Raw genomic sequence first — 12,583 nt, forward strand, 5'->3', positions numbered from 1 at the left:
GCCTGTTTAGCAAGATCCTAGTGTTTTTCTTACGTTAAAAAAGCGGTGTCTGTGTGCGCGCGCACCTGTGTCCTTTTCACACACGTTTGTCTCATTTACTCCCAAGGCGTAAACTTCGAGAGAAGGAAAAGCCAGGAAGTCCTGTATTAGTACATTCCTCTGTATGAACAAACGCTCATCACATGTGAAAAAATAAATGCATCAGGCTGCTCTCTAGAGGAAGGTTTTCAACCGAGTCGTATATTGTAATGGAGCTGATGTTCTTTCATCAATAAGTTGTCCCCAAGAAATCTACTTCCTTCCAATCCTTCCAAGCAGTTCAAGCAAACCAATTTAGAAGAGAACACGACGAAACCAACTGACCGACTAAAATCTGTTCCTGAAGCACCGGAGGGGGGCACAATTAGGAGACAGTGTGTGGCCGCGCTGGGTTGGTGAGTCTCCCATCTCCTGGGAGCCCACCTGGGGAGAACGCTGGGCTCCTCCACAGCTGGGCGCTCTCGCCACCAACCCCACCCCCCTCTCCGCCCCACGCCAGGCGCAGCCGGCGGAGCGGAGCGAGCACGCGGGAGTCGAGCGCCACGCCAGCGGGGCAATTGGGCATGCTCAGAAGGCTGGCAGGTTTGGGTCTCACCCAGGCGGCTTGTGCATTACACCAGCTCGCAGCCCGGGGAGGAGGAGGAGGACCGGCGTGGGGGAGGAAGGGAAGGAGGAGCGGCCAGCAGTAGCCACGACCGCCACCACCAGGCAGAGGAAGAGTTAGTGAGGAGGGAAGACCTCCCACTTGAAGCGCCTGGCGTCTGCTTGTGGAGAAAGAGACTACGATAAAGGAGGGGACGGGAAGAAGAAGGCGGCAGGGAAAGAAGTGAAGGGGGAGATAGAGGGAGAAAGGACGTGAACTGAAAGGGCTAGAGCGCGCAGGGAGCCCCAGGCGCGGGGGCGGCAGTGCGGAGCCGGGAGCGCTGCCTCTTGGGCAGGTGCCGCGGCCGCTGCCCGGAGGCGGCATGTGACGCGCGGCCGCAGCTGCCCGCGGGCAGAGCGCTCTCGGACCCGGGAGCGCACATCGCGGGGCAAGTCGGTGCCATCCCGAATCCCCACGCTCCTCGTCAGTTCGCCTGGGCGGCGAGGGCTCTTCTGGAAAGACGAGTGATGAACCGAAGGGTGGCCCCGGGCTTGGGCGCTCAGTCCTAGGACACTCTCTTCCAGAACGCTGAGCGGGAGGCGACCAGCGCACAGTGGACCGGGCGCCTCCCGCGCTTCGGGGGATCGCGGACGACCGGCGCGGGACGGCCACCTGGAGCGCAGCGGCCAGGTAAGGACGACCTCCACCAGCGCGGCGCTGGGCAAAGCGGGTGGCGGTGGCGGCTGACTGGGTTTCATGCCTTATCGCGTTGCAAAACGAGGAAAAAGTTTTCTGCGCGGGTAGGAAATGTCCTTTCTTTGGGGAGTTTAAAGAGGGTACTGGGGAGGGAGGAGACAGTTGGTCTGTCGATTTCGGGGGGAGAGCTTGAACCTGGGGAGCGCGGAATCTGGTGCGGAGTTGGAGTTCTAGGACCGGAGGTGGGGAACGCCGGGGTGACACCATGTGCGGGGAGAGCGACTGGAATAATAGGAGTGGTGGCCGGGGAAGAACCTGGGATGTCCGCCCCCACCCCGGCTCTCCTTCGCTTGGATTCTCTGTCCCCCGAATGCGGAATCCGAGGCAAGGTGTGTCCGGACAAGAGGAGCTTCTTGGCTTCGGTATGTGTGTGTGTGTGTGTGCGCGCGCTCGCGCGTTTGTTGTGTGTGTCGGTCCCTCTATTTGATTTCCTAACGCTTTTAAGAAGGCTAAAGCAGACACCTGCCACCCTCGCAGTGGGGCCGCTAGTTGAGATTGCATTTCGCTGAGAGCGAAGAGGCAGATGTGGCACTTAGTTTAACACCTGGGCGAAGGTGCAGAGCCCGGGTGCGAGTCTTTACAGATCCAGGGAGAGCCTGCGCTCGCGGAGCGCGGGCCACTGAATTGCACCGGATCTCCTCTCTGGAACCCTCCCCCAGGGCAGCCTCCTTACAGCTGGGTTAATTTCTGTGTGATTTTTAAGCTGTGGGGGCTGGAGGAGGGTTGATTTCGAGCAGCAGAATTCACTTGTCTACTTCGCGCTTGTGCATGTTGGAATTGTGATCCTATTCGGCGTGTGTGCGACTCTCCTGGCACGCGGATTCGAAGTGGTAGATGAAGCAGAGGTTTGGGAATTGCATCCATATGGACAGATTTCAAAACGCAAACATTCGTTTGTCTGTAAGTGCTATTTGAACCTGTCCGATGGCTGTGAGGATATGCTTTCTTCCCGGTGTCCGTGTTTGCAGTGTAAAACGACGGCTGTCCTTAGGAGGTAAATGTATTTATCTAATCGTTTATGTTAAGGACACCGATTATTTCACTGTATGCTTTGCACAGACCTTTCTTTTCTCTCTCGGCCTCAGAATGCCAGCAAGCCAGCAATCCTCCATGTGAGGTCTTTCGGGGTCACGATTTGAAAAATAATCTGTGTGAAAAGTATGTCTGTGGGTTATGTAGTCCCAGATGATCTTATGTGGTGAGCTCAGTATATTGCATGAAGCATCCATCACTATTTTTTGTATTTAAAACAATGCCTCTGTATTTACTTATGAGGCCATACATGAAAACATACACTCAGAATGAGGAGAGCTGACCCTGGAACAAATCCATAAATATAGACAGGTTTGTGGTAGCAGCTTATTAATTAAAACAAAAGAAAACCCTGAGGTCTTTTTGTTCCAAATGTGGTGGGATAGACATGGCGTTGGGTGCACCCTCTGGTTATGGGAGCTGGTATTGCGGAGTATACATAGAACATGCCTGCCTCTCCAGCCTGCATTCAACATGCCACAGCGGTATGGTCTTTATCATATGTTCCTAGCACTGGATAGCCTATCTTTTGATTTTGTTTGCAATGGTTTGTCGCAATTAGCTTAATATGTAATTAGCTGTTGTTGAGCTAGAAAGCACAATAATTCTGAAATGTGTTTCCATATGGAAATATAACTTGAGTTTAAATTACTAATTTAAAATTAATTAATTACAGGTCTGATTTAGACTGTTTCTGTAGGCTTGGGAGGGTGCTATAAGATTGAATTTAATCTGAAAATAGTAGTATTGAAGTACTTATTTTTAAATAGAAACCAATATTTATTTCAGGATACTTGACATTTTAAAAAGAATATTGGAGAAAAAGTAGATTTTGAAAAGGATTTTTGATAATGTGTACTTTCACATGGAAAATTATGAGAAAAGTATAACTTGGGAAAAAGGAAAGTATGTTTATGGAATTGGTTAAGATTTAAAGAATGATTGAGAGTGTTACAATAATGAGTAGTTCTGCATTAAACCTACATTTAAACTTACTTAGGAAACTTTTTTTAAGTTTAGGCAAATGAGTGCATATACATTATTTTTCTTCCTGGGACAAAAGGTAAATGTATAACTTCAAAAATTTTATTTCTGAAGAGTATTTAGGCACACTGTAAAGTTCTTTAGGGTGTACTCTTTCATTTATCTTCCTTATAAAGACAAATGATTTATTTCCTTAAAAAAGAAATTTTGTTCATTATTTTAGGCTACACTGTGTGAAAACATGAACTTCTTTGCATGATATTTTAGCTTTCAATTACAGACAACCTGTTGAACATGAGCCCCCCCCCCCAAAAAAAAAATCACAGAACTAGAACTTCTTGAATCCATACCAGAAAACTGATTAAACAGAAAATTAAACTATCTGATTAAAAGCCAAGTTGCCTTATGTATTTGAACTTAAGAAAGTAATAGTTTTGTTCAAGTTTTTACCTAATATTTCCTCTATTATTCCCCAAGCCAACATGGCGTTCTTGCCTAATAAAGTTGTTAACATTGGCAAAATTAGTTGCTTACCCCTAAATGGCCTGGATGTTGTCAGTGTAACTATTAAGAAACTGGGTCTTGTTTGCAGTGCAGGGAAGTTTATGTAGAGAACAGCTGTGCTGTGGTGGCACTTCAGATAGGAGATGAATGAACTGTGACTCTCACAAAGCATACACCTCTGATCAGGATGCAGAGTGATGTGCCTGTCCTTCACTTATGAGACCTCATTTGATATCATAATGTATTGTGACTAACAGCATTATCCTCCCATTGTGGTTCTGAAGTATCAGTGAGTGACTGGAAATATTTTACACAATAAGTTGGTGAATTTAAAACACATCTGTCTTACCGAAGAATATCAAAAAGGCAAATGTGGCTTCAATTTAAAAAAAATCAAATCCCTCCACAGCTTTAAAAAATTAATCAGGATAATCAAACGTGTCTCCTGCTTAGTCCTCAAATGCAGTGCTTTTTAGGTGTGATGGCTGTGAAATGTTCCAAAAGATTTTTCATCTGTCAGTCCCATTTAGTCCAGTGGAATCCCTATCCTGGTTATTAGTCTTAACAGCACTTTGGGTTACAATTTCACCCTGAATGGAAAGCTTTAACTTTAGAGGGAAAATGTGAAGAGATCATTGAAGGAATTTTACAGGAGGCAAAGCTAGTCAAATTAGAAATTAATTTGTTTCTTGAATCGGACTGTCTGTATCTTCTCCATTAAGGAAGTGTTCCTTAATGTCAAAATCCAAGTAGTCTCTTTGAATCCTAAATCAGTCATCACTTCTTCCTCCATGGGCCCTTCACAGAAAGGTTGTACAGGTGCAAAAGGGACCCTTTTCCATGGTCAACTCAGCATCTGGAGGACCCTGAAAGTTACGTATCCTGGGCAGTACAGATCTGCATTTGCACTGTCCTCAAAGAAAGAAAGAAAGAGAGTTTTGTTGTGGTGAAGCTATTGCAAATGTTGAATCACAGTGGGCCACAGAAGGAAAAGCATGTTCCTTCTTTCCCAGTGCACAGGTGAAGATGGTCAGGTAGTGGTTGTGGAGTGGCTTTGTGGTTGGAAGGCACGATGCCTGTGCACGTGCTTTCTGATCGGTCTCTAAAGCACTATGAAACGCAGTGCATGTTTTGGATGCATACCTTCTTTAATATTCCTTCGCCTGGAGCCTGGAGAGCCAGTTTGTAGGTGTCCCCCTGGCTCCGTAGTTGGCTGCTGTGTGTTCCTTTTTGTCCAGAAGTTTGGGCGGCTTGCAGACTCCCCTGCCTCTGGCAGGCTCTCTCCTTCAGGCTGGCTGTTTTTATTCTCCCACCTGTTGGAACTTCCTGCTCACAGGCTCCTGAAGGCCAAGTTCTCTGGCTGGCGTGCACCTTCTCAGACTTCCTCTGCAGCTTGCCACATGGACACAGGACCCAGGACCTACTGGCAATGACAGCAAGCAGGCAGGAGGGGTATTTGAGCCACTGCCATCTTCTTACCAGTTGTGCCAGCTCTTCCTGAAGCCAGCCAGAATGAACATTTTGAGGAGAAACAATGGTGGAAGAATCCCATTTCCATGGTAGCTGGCAGACACACTATGGGCTTTGAGCTCTTGTCTTCCCCACCCCTGCTCTGGGGTCTGGCCTTCCGGATTCATCAACCAGTGCAACCCACAGAAGAGGGAAGTCTGAGATGGGTTTACCTGCCGTGACCCTAGTGAACTCTACTGATTCCCATGCCTAGCTAGCTTCAGTTTGTGCATCTCTTATTGTATTTGCCATTTCGCAGGACTGAACTTCTCCCCTGTATTCAGTTTGCCTTTGTAGGACTGAAGACATTTTGGAAAGATTAGCATGACCTTGACAATTAATCTCCCTCTTTCCAAGACCTTCTGCCCAGAAGCAGCAGTCCAGTCCTTCTCTTGCCAGTCCCTGCCGCACCCCTAAAGTGGACAGACCCCTGGGCCTGAGGCACAGCCCACCTTGTGACTCTGTATCATTTCTGCCTGGAGACTTGTGCTGCCAAGTTCTACTTGACAGATCTCCTTGTGTGTCATTGTTGGCAGGATCAAATCTCTGTTCTCCATACTCCTCCTGGCCACTGTAATTTGAGTTGTTGACTCTCACTACAGAATTAATCCTTCATTAGGTCATTTGTTCTAGCCTAGCCCGTGCTTACTTCCTGTCCCCAGTGTTCCCGTGAAATCCGCACACCAGCTGAGCCATGACATATCCTACCTTCAGTCACCTCTATTGCAGGAAGTGGAGTATGTCTAGACATCCTGGGTTGAGCAGGATATCCTCCAGTAACTACTGTTCAGGTCAAATTCAGGTGAGGTTAAACCAGAGTAAAATATCACCAGCCGGTTTCAGAGAGGAAGGGGCTGCCAGATGTCTCTTGTGAAGACTGTGCATTTATGATTATGTGGTGCTTTGATGGTCTCCTAAGGAAGCCTTCTCATCGATCATAGGTAACTATGGCCATGATCATTAGATTCACTCAAAAATATCCTGTCAGTAAGCTCTGGGAAAAGGGATCTGCTGACAACCTTTGTCAGTATTTTTGTATGTATTACTCCAAAGCAGATTACCTCATTAGAACTGGCTCTGGGACCCAGTCTGAAGAGAAACCTAGTTCCTGCTTATATAGGTACCATGTTTTGCCCACTGCTGTTTGAAGTTTCATCCAGCAACCTCTCACCTTCAATGTATCCCAGTCTAGTGGTATTGTGTAGACTCCAAGAATCCATATAAATTTCAAGTGTCACTACGTTCTGTGTATCTACATATCTATTTTTATCTCTATATTTCTAAATATCTCTATTTCTACATCTTTGTATCTATGTACAATCATTTTAGAGGATTATTGAGCCCAGTAGTTTTTGGTGATTTTCATCTTTTTTTGAGCTCAGCTGTCATGTGCAAAAGCACAACTGTCATGCAGAGATCCCTCAAATCAATTGCACCAGAAAGAAATTCTCATACATGCTGCATGCTTAGTCACTCAGTCATGTCAGAAAGAAATTCTCATACATGCTGCATGCTTAGTCACTCAGTCATGTCAGAAAGAAATTCTCATACATGCTGCATGCTTAGTCACTCAGTCATGTCCTACTCTTTGCCACCCTATCCACTGTAGCCCACCAGGCTTCTCTGTCCATGGAATTCTCCAGGCAAGAACACTGGAGTAGGTTGCCATTTCCTCCTCTAGGGAATCTTCCCGATCCAGGGATTGAACCCGTGTCTCCTGTGTCTCCTTCACTGGCAGGCAGACTTTTTACCTCTGAAGCCACTGGGGAAGTCCCTCTTATACATAATATGGAAGCAAAGAGTCTTATGTGTTCCTTGCCTGTGATTTCTCACATACATGATAATACCTGCCACATGTCTTACCTGGTGGGAAGGGAGCCCTGAAGGGAAACTGGCATTGCCACAAGGTTCCTTTACCTGGGGTCCTCCCATCTTCCCTTTTAACCCCCAAACCCTCCTCATCACACAGGAAGCAACCACCCTTTTTCAGCTTTCCTTGGATGTGGCTATTATTCTGCTTTCCCTGGGATAAATTATTTTCAATCCCTCAGTTCATTTGATAATAAGAAACTAAAGACTTATCTGAGCAACTGGAGGTCATGTATCTTTGCTCTGAATTCTGGTTTTCTCAGTATTTTTAATATTAAAGTTGACAGTCAAGGGTAACCCAAGTATTTATGATTCTCTCTGAGAAAGTTAAGTTCATGAGAGTGTTTAACAAGTACATTTCAATAGTTACTTGCTTGAATAGAATGAGTGTGTCTCTGTGTCTGTCTCTATCAGGCATCTGTCTACCTACCTAGCTACCATCTCTTCTTTTCATTTACACACAGGGGTGCATATTCCTGTGGTAAGTTCCCTGTCAGTGTTCTCTAACATACTGGGTATGGTGGACATTGTTTTTCTGGAAGCTCAGGAGGGTGAGTCAGGGACTCCGCCTTCTGGGAGCAGGTGATCACTATGAGGTGACAGCAGCTCAAGAAATCTCAGAGCAGGAAGGTAATGTTCGACATTGTATTCATTCCCTAGGGCTTTAAACAACACAAATGCACTGTCTCATAATTCTAGAGACCAGGAGTCTGAAATTAAGGTTTTGGCAAACACACTCCCTCTAAAGTCCCCAGGGGAGAACCTGTACTTGCTTTCTGCAGCTTCAGGCATCTGTCTGCATTCCCTGACTTGTGACTGCCTCTAGTCTCTGCCCTGGAGTCAGATTGTCTCCTCTCTTTCAGTCTATGTGTCTCCTCCCCTGTGCATCCATCTTATAAAGATACGTGTGATTGCATTCAGGGCTCACTCAGAAAATCCAAGACCAGCTCCTCCTTTCAAGAGCCTTAGCTTTACCACACCTTTACCATATTAGGCCATATTCACAGATTTGGGGGATTAGGATGTGGGCAGACATATCTTTTGGGAGACTGTCATTTGGCTCACAACAGAAGTCATCAGTGAAGAGCATTCTACTTTATGACTCCCCATTGGTGATCATCCAACTGTGTAGTTTGTACAATTTGAGAAATTAACACTCGTAATGCACTTCATTCCATTTTCGGAGAGCAGGGAGAGGCAGAACCTCCTTTTAACTGAGCCAGAAATCCAATTCCTCCTCACTGTGCTTGTTGGCCTTCCTAATCATTCTGAGAGTTATGATGAGAATACCTCTGATCTTTCTTCCATAAGAAAATCTTTAAAGTTCAACGGCTTAAAGTTAAGTCAACCTAGTCCTTTGCACCCCTTCTAAATTTTCATGTTCATCCCTAACCTTTTCATTTATACTCGATGAGTAGCATCCACATGTCTTTAATTTTTACCAATTTCTGACTCTGTTTGTTCTGTGACTTCCATCTTCACCAGATTCACAGAAATGACTTAGCCAAAAATGACCTGTCCCCTGTTAGTCACAAAACAAGAGGCCCTTTTCTGGGCTTCCCCTTTAATCTCTTAGCAACACCTTCAACCTCCCTTAATTTTCAAAGCATTGTACTTTGCTGATTCTCTTCCCCTCTGGTTCCTCTTTATCCTCCAAGCCTCCCTGCGTTGACTCCTGAGCAGCATGAGGTTCTCAAAGACTTTCTCCTCGGTTGACTGGCCTGCTTTTCCTGCTCCCCTTTCCTTTTGTGACTCCATTTATTGTCAAGGTTTCCAGTACTTTTCAATGTGGATCATCCATATCATCTCCAAGCCCAGTGTGGCTCCTGGAGGGGGCATTTCCATGAGCCTGATGGACAGTAGCCTTCATTTCTTCCCTCTTCACCACACTCCTTTGAGGTTTCCTGTTCCTGTGCATAGCGTCAGCATCCTATGGCTCCAAATTTTCTGAGTAATCTTGATTTACTCTCTTCCTTCACTTAGATACCAAATTGTAATAATTCAGCCAAATAATAGCTCAGCCTCTTGGCTTCTTTTCTTTCCCACTACCTACCTACTTAATTCATGGCTTTTCCAACTTTTATGTGCAGTCAGATCACGTGGGAATCTTGTGAAAAGGCAGATTCTGATTCAGGAGGTCTGGAGTGAGGGCCTGAGAGTCCCCTTTCCCAACAACTCCAGGTAATCAGGTGCAATCAGACCTTTATACCTTTCTGTTAGAGTCTCTGGGTTTTCCAGGTGATTTTATTGACTATATTGTCTTCAAATACACTTTAGAGATTACTTTTATTGAAGACCAAATCTGATCATTTTTTTCTCCTATCCTGATATGAGAAAAACTTCACTGATATCCTTTATGCTATCTATTGAATAGCAATGAAATCAGCTTCCAGCTAGCATTCCATATGGTCCACGGTTTGGATTTACATTAAATTCAGTCTCAAGTCTCAAGGTTACATTGACTTTACCCACCCTACTTGCTGTTGTGAATACCCTCTATCATTTTCATGACTTTCTTATGTTCTCATGCTACTTGGAATCACTTTCTTCCACATCCTCATGGGTCCAAATTTTAGCAGTTTGTCAAGGACAAAGTGCTCGAAGTGACACTTTTCACTATGAATTGATCTTTTAGTAACTTTATCAGATTCTTGGTTTTACCACTGATCATATTCACTTATTTGTGTGTGATAGCTTACAGTGTGTCGGATTCCTGATCTCCCAGGAAGACTTAGTTTTGGGACCAGGGATCAGAGTTGATCACTCAAGAGCTTTTGTGTAGCAGAGTTTTATTAAAGTGAAAAAGGGACAGAGAAAGCTCCTGACATAGACATCAGAAGGGGGATGGAGAGTGCCCTGATTACTAGTCTTAGCAAGGGAATTATATACTTTTTAAATTGGTTATTACAATAAATCAAAAGAATGTCTCAAGGTTGTAAAGATCTTACTAGACCCACTCCCATAATATACATTCTAAAATAACAGGATTAGTTGGAAAGTTTTCAAGAAGGAAAAACTGTCCTCAAGCAGGATACATTGTTGTTATATAATCGTTAGTACAGAGTTAGAACTGAGTTGTTTGTTGTGTAATCATCAGTTCAGGGCTTAAAGAAAAAAAAAATGTTTTATGTGACTAAGACTAAGGAATGTGGAGAGAGAGGAAAAAAGGACATTTGTCCTTTCCTCCTTCTTGAGAATTCCAGACCCCTATCTCCTCCTCAAGAACCCCAGACCCTTCTCCCCTCCTTGGGGACCCCGGACTTCTTATCAACCTGCCTAGAAATTGACTCTCATGTGTGTGTATAAGTTGTTTCAAAGACTAGAGTGTGAAGTGCTTGAATGATGCCATGTTTCATTTGTCTAAAATGAAGTACTTATTACAGAGTCACACTCATAAATGCTCAATGTATGTATGAATATGCAAAATATCATTTTTCTGTTTTTCTTATTATAGAAGTAACATGGGTTACACCAAATTCAAACATGAAAGAAACATATTATGTGAAAACTAAAAGTTCATCATGATCCAGTGCCCCCAAAGCAACATTTGATGCATTCAGTTCAGTCAGTTCAGTTGCTCAGTCATGTCCTATTCTTTGCGACCCCATGGACTGCAGCAAGCCTGGCTTCCCTGTCCATCACCAACTCCCAGAGCTTACTCAAACTCATGTCCATCGATTCGGTGATGCCATCCAATCATCTCATCCTCTGTCAGCTCCTCCTCCTCCTGCCTTCAATCTTTCCCAGTATCAGGGTCTTTTCCAGTGAGTCAGCTCTTCGCATCAGGTGGCCAAAGTATTAGAGCTTCAGCTTCAGCGTCAGTCCTTCCAATGAATATTTGGAACTGATTTCCTTTAGGATTGACTGATTTGATCTTCTTGCTGTCCAAGGGACTCTCAGCATAATCCTCTTATATTTTTCTGTACACATCCTAACACTTACTTTATACAAAACTGGAATAATAATACACTTTTGTGAGCTGACTTTCAATATAAATCTACCTTCTTAATTTTTAATCTGCAATGTGTTCTAAATGATTGATTGATTTCATTGCATAAAAATCCATCCACTTAAAGTGGCCCAGCAATATAGAAAAATGTTTGCTTTGAATTTCTGATTAGTTAAGCATGTCTGTATTCAGCACTTTCTCTGCCCCTAGAATTATAGTAGACACTTTGGATTTGTAAGAGTAACACAGAAATACTACTCCAAAAGACACAAGTTATGCCCGTGCCTTCAGGCTAATGTCAAACAATGGACTAATGGAGGCATGGTGGTGGTGGTTTGGTCACTAAGTTGTGTCCGACTCTTGCAACCCCATGGACTGTAACCCACCAGGCTCCTCTGCCAATGGGATTTCCAAAGCAAGAGTACTAGAGTGGGTTGCCATTTCCTTCTCCAGGGGATCTTCCTGATCTACGGATTGAACCCCCATCTCTTGTATTGGTAGGCGGGATTTTTATTGCTGAGCCACCAGGAAAGCACAGTGGACATATAGTGGTCACTCATTTTGTTGCTAGATTAAAGAAGACATGCAGTCTCAGATTTTATATTGAATTTTAACCTTTTATATTGAAATTTAAGATTCTGTATTATTTAGATCCATAAAGAATAGGTGTCTAATTTTTAATTCTGAAGATATTTTTATTGGTCTAACGCACATGTGTGTATGTATGTTTGTTTTTATTTCATGAGTGAATTTAAGTTTGGAATGAAAAACAGAAAACCATTAAAGACTTAACAAAATCTTGTATATTTAATAAAACCACAATCTAGGGAGAATTGGAGAAGGCAATGGTACCCCCCTCCAGTACTCTTGCCTGGAAAATCCCATGGACAGAGGAGCCTGGTAGGCTGTAGTCCATTGGGGTCGCTAAGAGTTGGACTCGACTGGATGACTTCACTTTCACTTTTCAGTTTCATGCATTGGAGAAAGAAATGGCAACCCACTCCAGTGTTCTTACCTGGAGAATAACAGGGGCGGGGGAGCCTGGTGGGCTGCCGTCTATGGGGTCACACAGAGTTGGACACGACTGAAGCGACTTAGCAGCAGCAGCAGCAGGGAGAATTAGACTGAACACCAACAGGGAGAATTATGGAGAAAAAATAAAGTGTATGATCTATGTCTTAGAATGCCAATAAGACACAGTGTAACACATCTGTTGAAAAAGAAATTTCTTTAGAAGTTTTCATCAATAGTCCCCTAAGAATTTTGAAGAGAGAAATCTTAATAATGATGAATGTTATTGCTACCCTATTTGTCACTTAAAAAAGTCAGTTTGTGGTAGAATTCTGGAAGATAATTTC

General features: G+C 44.2%; 1 protein-coding gene across 5 annotated transcripts in view; it reads left to right on the forward strand.

The window, feature by feature from the left end:
• Positions 1–637: 637 nt before the first annotated feature.
• CHRM3 (cholinergic receptor muscarinic 3) overlaps positions 638–12,583 on the forward strand; it is a 567,870-nt gene continuing 555,924 nt past the window's right edge. For 3 of the 5 annotated variants that reach the window (XM_070781879.1, XM_070781883.1, XM_070781884.1), the window contains exon 1: positions 638–1,312. The gene's annotated coding sequence lies outside the window, so the exon portion shown is untranslated. Of the gene's footprint in view, positions 1,313–1,374; positions 2,373–12,583 lie in introns of those variants that run through there. The other 2 variants (XM_070781882.1, XM_070781885.1) reach the window with 1 other exon arrangement.

The sequence above is a fragment of the Bos indicus genome, chromosome 28 (assembly GCF_029378745.1).
Source record: "Bos indicus isolate NIAB-ARS_2022 breed Sahiwal x Tharparkar chromosome 28, NIAB-ARS_B.indTharparkar_mat_pri_1.0, whole genome shotgun sequence".
NCBI lineage: Eukaryota > Metazoa > Chordata > Mammalia > Artiodactyla > Bovidae > Bos > Bos indicus.